Consider the following 6,475-nt stretch of genomic DNA (forward strand, 5'->3'; position numbering starts at 1 on the left):
TTAATATGATCAGAAGCAGCACGGCACATTGAAAATATTCTGGGACTTTGCATTTGGAGAACTTGAATGTAAATCTTGACCCTAAGATTTAGTGGGTAGTTGATTATGGATACATTAATTAAACTTTCTTAACTTAAGTTTCTTAAGCAAAATGAAGGAAATAGGTTTATTGCAAAGATTAAATGAAATAAAATAAATATATAATGTTACAGTATGTATAGCTATTTCCTCTCAGAAAAAGAAAATAGATATCTCTTATTTCTAAACTTTTATGTCTTTTTAAAGTTTTTTTTTTCTGTTCTCTTATCCACCAGCTAGTTCTTCAAGTGTTAAAAAAATTAGTGCCAGAGTACCTGCCAATAGCAATCTCTTTCATGCATTTCAGTTTGCTCTTTCTAACATATTGTGGCCTTGGAAGCCAGGTAACCAAGCTTAATAGAATTGCATGCCAAATAATAATGTTTTATAAGTGAAGACCTTATGGTTTGTGTTATAAGCAGAAATAATAAGGTGTAAGGATACTTTGTGAAATATATTTTGGTTGGTGGAAACAACATGGTGTAGAAAAGGCAGATTCCTATCTGAACTCTCCCAAATTCCCCTCTAAATAACTTTAAAATAATACATGAAAATGAAATCTGGAGTGGCAGAATTCACAACAGGAGAGAGTGAAAATGTTTCCAGTCCAAGACAACTTAAAAGATTGGAAGGAAAAGTCTATTATACCAGAGTAAAAGTGCAGTACAATTTGGCACTGGTGGTACCCAGTCATCCCAACATCAAGACCCTTTGCCCTGGATAAAGCCAGCAGGAGACCCCTGAATCACCAGTATAATCTAGCAACAGGCTACAACTCAGCAAGCCAGCAGCAGATCTTGGAGCAACCCAATCACAAGTTGTGGCTTCCTGAGCTCTGTCTATCAATGGTCAGAAATGGGGAAGTCAGACAACTGGTAAGAAGGAGATTATAGTAGTCTCTTTGCTGACACTGGATGTAGGACTCTATTGCACTGGCACAGATATGCAAGGATATAAGTTATTGTTATGGGATGAAGTCATAGGGTGAGGAGAAGCATTAGCACAGAAGAGATTGCAATTTTGGAAAGCTAGGACCTTGGTCAAAGTTCCTGGGATGAAAAAGAGTGCTTTATGTAATGCACAGGCCAGAGTATAGTTGAAGTAAATATACCTCTCTTTAGATCATATCTCCACGGAAGAGCTAAAAATTTACAGACACCCCAGAACTACCTCTGAGAGCTGTATGAAAAACCTGAAGATTTGTGGAGAGTGCCCCCTGCCCTACAGGAGTAAAGCCCAACTTTAGCATAAAGTTAAAAATCAAGAAATAGACTAGAAAATAAATACACACACAAAAAAACCTGACTTTATAAAGTTGCTAAAGTGATAGAGAAGATCAGAGCACAAAGTTAGAAGAAGACAACAAAGGCAAAACTACTATAGTCAAAGCCTCAAAGAAAAATGTGAATTGAACTTGGACCCTAAAAAAAAAATCCTGGAAGAGCACAAAAATGATTTAAAATACCAGATAAGAGATATAGAGGAACAATTGAGTGATATAAGAAAAACAAGAAAAAAGAGTCAACAGCGTGTTAAAAATAAGGTTTACAAATATAGTAAAGAAAATAACATTTTTAAAAAAACAGAAAAATCAAAATGCAATATAGGCACAAAAATCAATTGAAGAGAAGAAATTCTTAAAAATTAGAAATAACAAAAGGGAAAAAGGAGGTTTAAAAGCTCTCTGAAGAAAATAATTCATTAAAAAGTAGACTTGAGAAAATGGAAGCTAATTACTCCATGAAACTTTCAATGAACATAAAAATAGTGGAATATGAAAAAGTCAAGCCTTGGTACTCAGTGGTTTTGGAAATCATCAAATTTGGTAGTAGACAAATTTTGATGAATGAAAAAAATTGTCACAGCATTTAACTTTTGCTTGGCATGTAATATGTGTAGAGATGGGTCCAGTTGGCAATGGTATCAAGCTGCTAGCAATAGCAGGGGGGCGGGGAGTGAGTGATTAGAATTCTTTCTCCTCCCCCTCCTGAGGTAGTTGTTTGCCCAGAATAATAGTTATAACAGAAACCCTTGTAGACCAGGAATGGAGGCTATATTAACTTGAGTATCTCAGGGCTAAATTGGCTGATAAATAGGGAATAATCCCACAGAAATTAGCAGTTTCCACAGTAGGAAGATTATTCCCAAAGCCCTGGTAGATAAAGTTCTCAGAATGACTTCAAACAGCTGCCTTGCCCTCTGGGTCACAGCTATGCTCAGAGCTTGCCTGGATGAAAATTGGCTTTGGTAATGTATGGATGGAGTTGGTAAAGCCTATGAATATTAACTTCACACAACCCACAAACTTAACAAAGGAAGGGTTTTATTAATTCAGGAAAATGAGGAAGAAAGGATAATTCCTAGGATAAAGGGTGAAGTAAAACTATCTAGTATCTTCAGGATATTGATAGAAATAGCAATCCCCAGGAGGGGAATGCCTGGAATAAACTTATTCCCCTAACTCCCTCACAAACTAAGCTTTCTCTTGAATGAATGTTATCTAGTTAAGATGGTGAAGGTAATCTTGATTCTAGATCTATATTGTTTAAAGATTAGCTGGGATACTGCATATGGGTATTTTCACAGTGCTCACAGCCTGGTTTAGTCTGTATGTATAAACAGCAAAGAATCACCCTGTTCCCTGAGATCAGAGCTAAGCTAGCAGAGAAGTAAAATCCTACCCTCTCAAACCACCCATCTCTGCCCAAAGAGTGTCCTTGCCAAGCTGGGTGTCCTGCTTTTATACCCACATTATTAATTGCCACAACTGCCCCCTCTCCTGGAGTTCTGGGGAGTACTGTGGAATTCTGTGAGGCAGTTCACCCCACTTAAGGTCATGCATGTTACACATGCTTGCTAGAAATTGTTGATATTGAGATAAAAAAGGAGGAGCATCAAAAAGAACTCAACATAGATCCTGCAGGAACTTCAAACAGAACAAGAAGTAGTAGCAAAGGAGTTTTCTTCAGGTGAGAAAGAGCCAAAGGAAGATGACCTCACTTCATTAATCAAGGAAATGTGTGCAAAACGGGTGAAAACGCAAAACATTGGTGAAAAATATCATCCTGATGAAGTGCTAAAAAGCAGAATTATAAATTTCTTAAATAACCAGACCATTTTTCACTTTAGAAGAAATTTTAAACACAAACAATAACAAAAGTCCTGGAAACAATACAAGGAGAGATAATTTAAGAATTATTAGACTATCTGAAAGTCACGATAAAAAAAAAAGACAGTCCAGACATCATCTTTCTTTAAAAAAACAAAACAAACAAAAAAAAACTTTACCTTCCATCTTAGAATCAATACTGTGTAGAGGTTCCAAGGCAGAAGAGGGGGAAGGGATAGGCAATGGGAGTTTAAGTGACTTGACCAGGGTCACACAGCTAGGAAGTATCTGAGGCCAAATATGAACCTACGACCTCCCATCTCTAGGTTTGATCCTTAATCATCTTTCAAGAAGTCATTAAGGAGAACTGCCTTCATGTTTTAAAACCAGAGGATGAAATAGAAATTGAAAGCATATACTAATAATCTTCTGAAAGTGAATGAAAGCTTCCAGGAATATTATAAATTTCAGAGTTCCCAGTTCAAGGAGAAAATACTGCAAGCCTCTGAAAAGAAGCAATTCCAATTTGTGAAGTCATAGTCAAGATAACAAAAAAATTTCATAGTTTCTACATTAAAAGATCAAAGGATTTATTTTGATTTGCATTTCCTAAAGAGAAGAGTGGTTTAGAGAATTTTTTCATGTGACCATACATAGACTTTGCTTTATTCATCTGAAAACTGCCTATTCATATCCTTTGACCATTTATCAATTGGAGAATGATTTGTATTTTTTTTCTTTTAATATAATTTTCTTTTTAAAATATTTTTCCATGGTTCCATGATTAATGTTCTCTCCCTCCCTTTTCCTCTACCCACTCCTAGAGCTGACAAACATTCCATTGAGTTACACATGTATTATCACTCAAAACCTATTTCCATATTATTTATTTTTGTAATAGAATAATGATTTGTATTCTTATAAATCTTAGTACTCTATGTTCTAATAAAGTCTTTATTAGAAATACTTGTTATAAAATTTTCTCCAAACTTTCTTTTTCCCTCTTTTAAAAAAAATCTTTACCTTATGTATAGGAATCAATACTAAATATGTTTCAAGGAAGAAGAATTGCAAGGGCTAGGCAATGGGGGTTAAGTGACTTGTCCAGGATCACACAACTGCACCAGATTTCCATCCAGGACCTTCCATCTCTAGGCCTGACTATCCACTGAGTCACTTCTGGTTTTCTTCTTATCTTGATAGTGTGTCATTTGAAATTGTTATAAGCCCTGAAGACTACAACTTCTAGGACTCTCTCTGCTACAACTTCCCCTGACAACTCCCCCTTCTTTGTGGGAGGTGTCAGGAAAAGTATAAAAGAGAAAGTTTGGCGCCTTTTCTCTCTTGACCCTGAGCTCTCTCTATCCTGGAAGCTCTGCTCTCTATCCTGGAGGTCTCTACCCTGAGACCCTGATCTCTCTTTTGGCGACTTTTTCCCTTTCTTCCTACCTCCTAGTTTTCCTTAGACCTTCCCTTTTCTAATCTAAATAACACCTAGCTATTCAAAACCCTAAAGTTGCTCTCTGATCATTTATTTGAGCCCCTAAAGGGCTCTGGTCAATTTCCCCCAGGGGGCTGGGGACTGCTACCTTCCTTTCCCTTCCTCCTTCCTCTCCCATTCCTCCAATCCTCTTACCTTCCTCCCTTCACTTTCACCTCACAGTAGCATTAGATTTACTTGTGTGAAACCTTTTAAATTTCATCAAAATTATCCATTTTTATATCTTTTTTTGATGGCAAAGAATTGGAAATTGATAGGCTACCCATCAATTGGGGAATGGCTGAATAAGCTATATATGTGGTTGTGATGGAATGCAATTATGCTATAAAAAATGATGAGGAGGCTTTCAGAAAAATCTTGAAAGACTTCCATGAACTGATACAAAGTGAAATTGACATGGGCATTGTGCAGAGATGGCAGGGACCCTGTATCCCTTAACTCAGAGAGGCTGTGAACAGGGGAATTCCCTTCCCCCTTCCTGCCTTTGTGACTCCTGAGGCATAGATCATTGTCCTTGGAATTCCTTTAAGTTGAGATAGACAAAGAGATACACCTCCTTGATAACATCAAGGAGTATCTCAGACATACCAACCCCTCCTCCAACCCCCCATGGAATACCTGAGTGTTGACCACTCTAGAATCACATCATCATCATGAGACAGCATCACGTCCTCATGATTGTAAAAGTATATAATCCCCAGGATTGAGGGATTCGGGGACAGCCTCCCATGGCTGTTCCACTCATGCTGTCTTGCTGGCCATTAATCCTATCTTACTAATAAATCTTTCTTTTTACTTTTAAGCTAAGTTTGGAGTCTTCTCATTCTTGGGAATGGTTTACCATTTGCTCCCCTATAACAAAATGAGCAGAAACATGAGAACATCATACATAGTAACAGTAATATCATAGAATGTTCAACTCTGAATGACTTACCTCTGTTCAGCCTCACAATGATCTAAAACAATTCTGAAAAATTTGTAATAAAAAATGCTATACACACTCCAGAGAAAGAACTAATTGAATCTGTATGTATATCAGAGCACACTTTACAAGTTTTTCTTTCTTTTTCTTTTTGGCCTATGTTTTCTTTTACAACATGTTTAATATGGAAATCTGTTTTTCATGGTTGTAAATGTATAATCTATATTAAATTGTCTAATTCTCCAGGAGGGGAAAAGGGAGAGAAGAAAAGATAGAACTCTGGAATTAATTTTTTTTAAAAAATGTTAAAAATAATTTTGATAGGTAATTGAGAAAAATGAATCATTAAATAAAATATATTTTGCTTCCTAAAGGCCTTTTGTGGGGAGCATGTGGCAAAAATTCCTTTCAGGGACTTGACTATGCTCCAAACAATTGGTATTCCTGGAGATCCAAGATATATGTTACTGGCTCATTCTTTCATTCTTCTCTGGTTCCAGTCCTGATTCTCTAGACTCCTTTCTTTACCATATTCTCAACCTGGGTACCCAATCACTATACCCTTATTTCATCTTTTATAGTCCTCTATCACTAAAATACCAATTCCTTTAAGGCAAGTTCTTGTATTTGTATTCTCATCACTTAGCACAGTGCTTTTCATATAATAAGAGCTAAATAACTCCTTAACTTGTTTTTATTTGAATTGAATTGTGGTTTCTCTGTAAAACCAAACCAAACAAAAACCTGAGGAGGGTGTTTTCTTAGGATAAATCTTTATAACTGCATCTTTGAGTTTCCAAAATAATAATCCCTTTTGGTACACAATGATGCACAATTTTGGCCCCATAGATGAAAGAATTCCTAC

The sequence above is a fragment of the Gracilinanus agilis genome, chromosome 2 (genome assembly GCF_016433145.1).
Source record: "Gracilinanus agilis isolate LMUSP501 chromosome 2, AgileGrace, whole genome shotgun sequence".
Taxonomy (NCBI): domain Eukaryota; kingdom Metazoa; phylum Chordata; class Mammalia; order Didelphimorphia; family Didelphidae; genus Gracilinanus; species Gracilinanus agilis.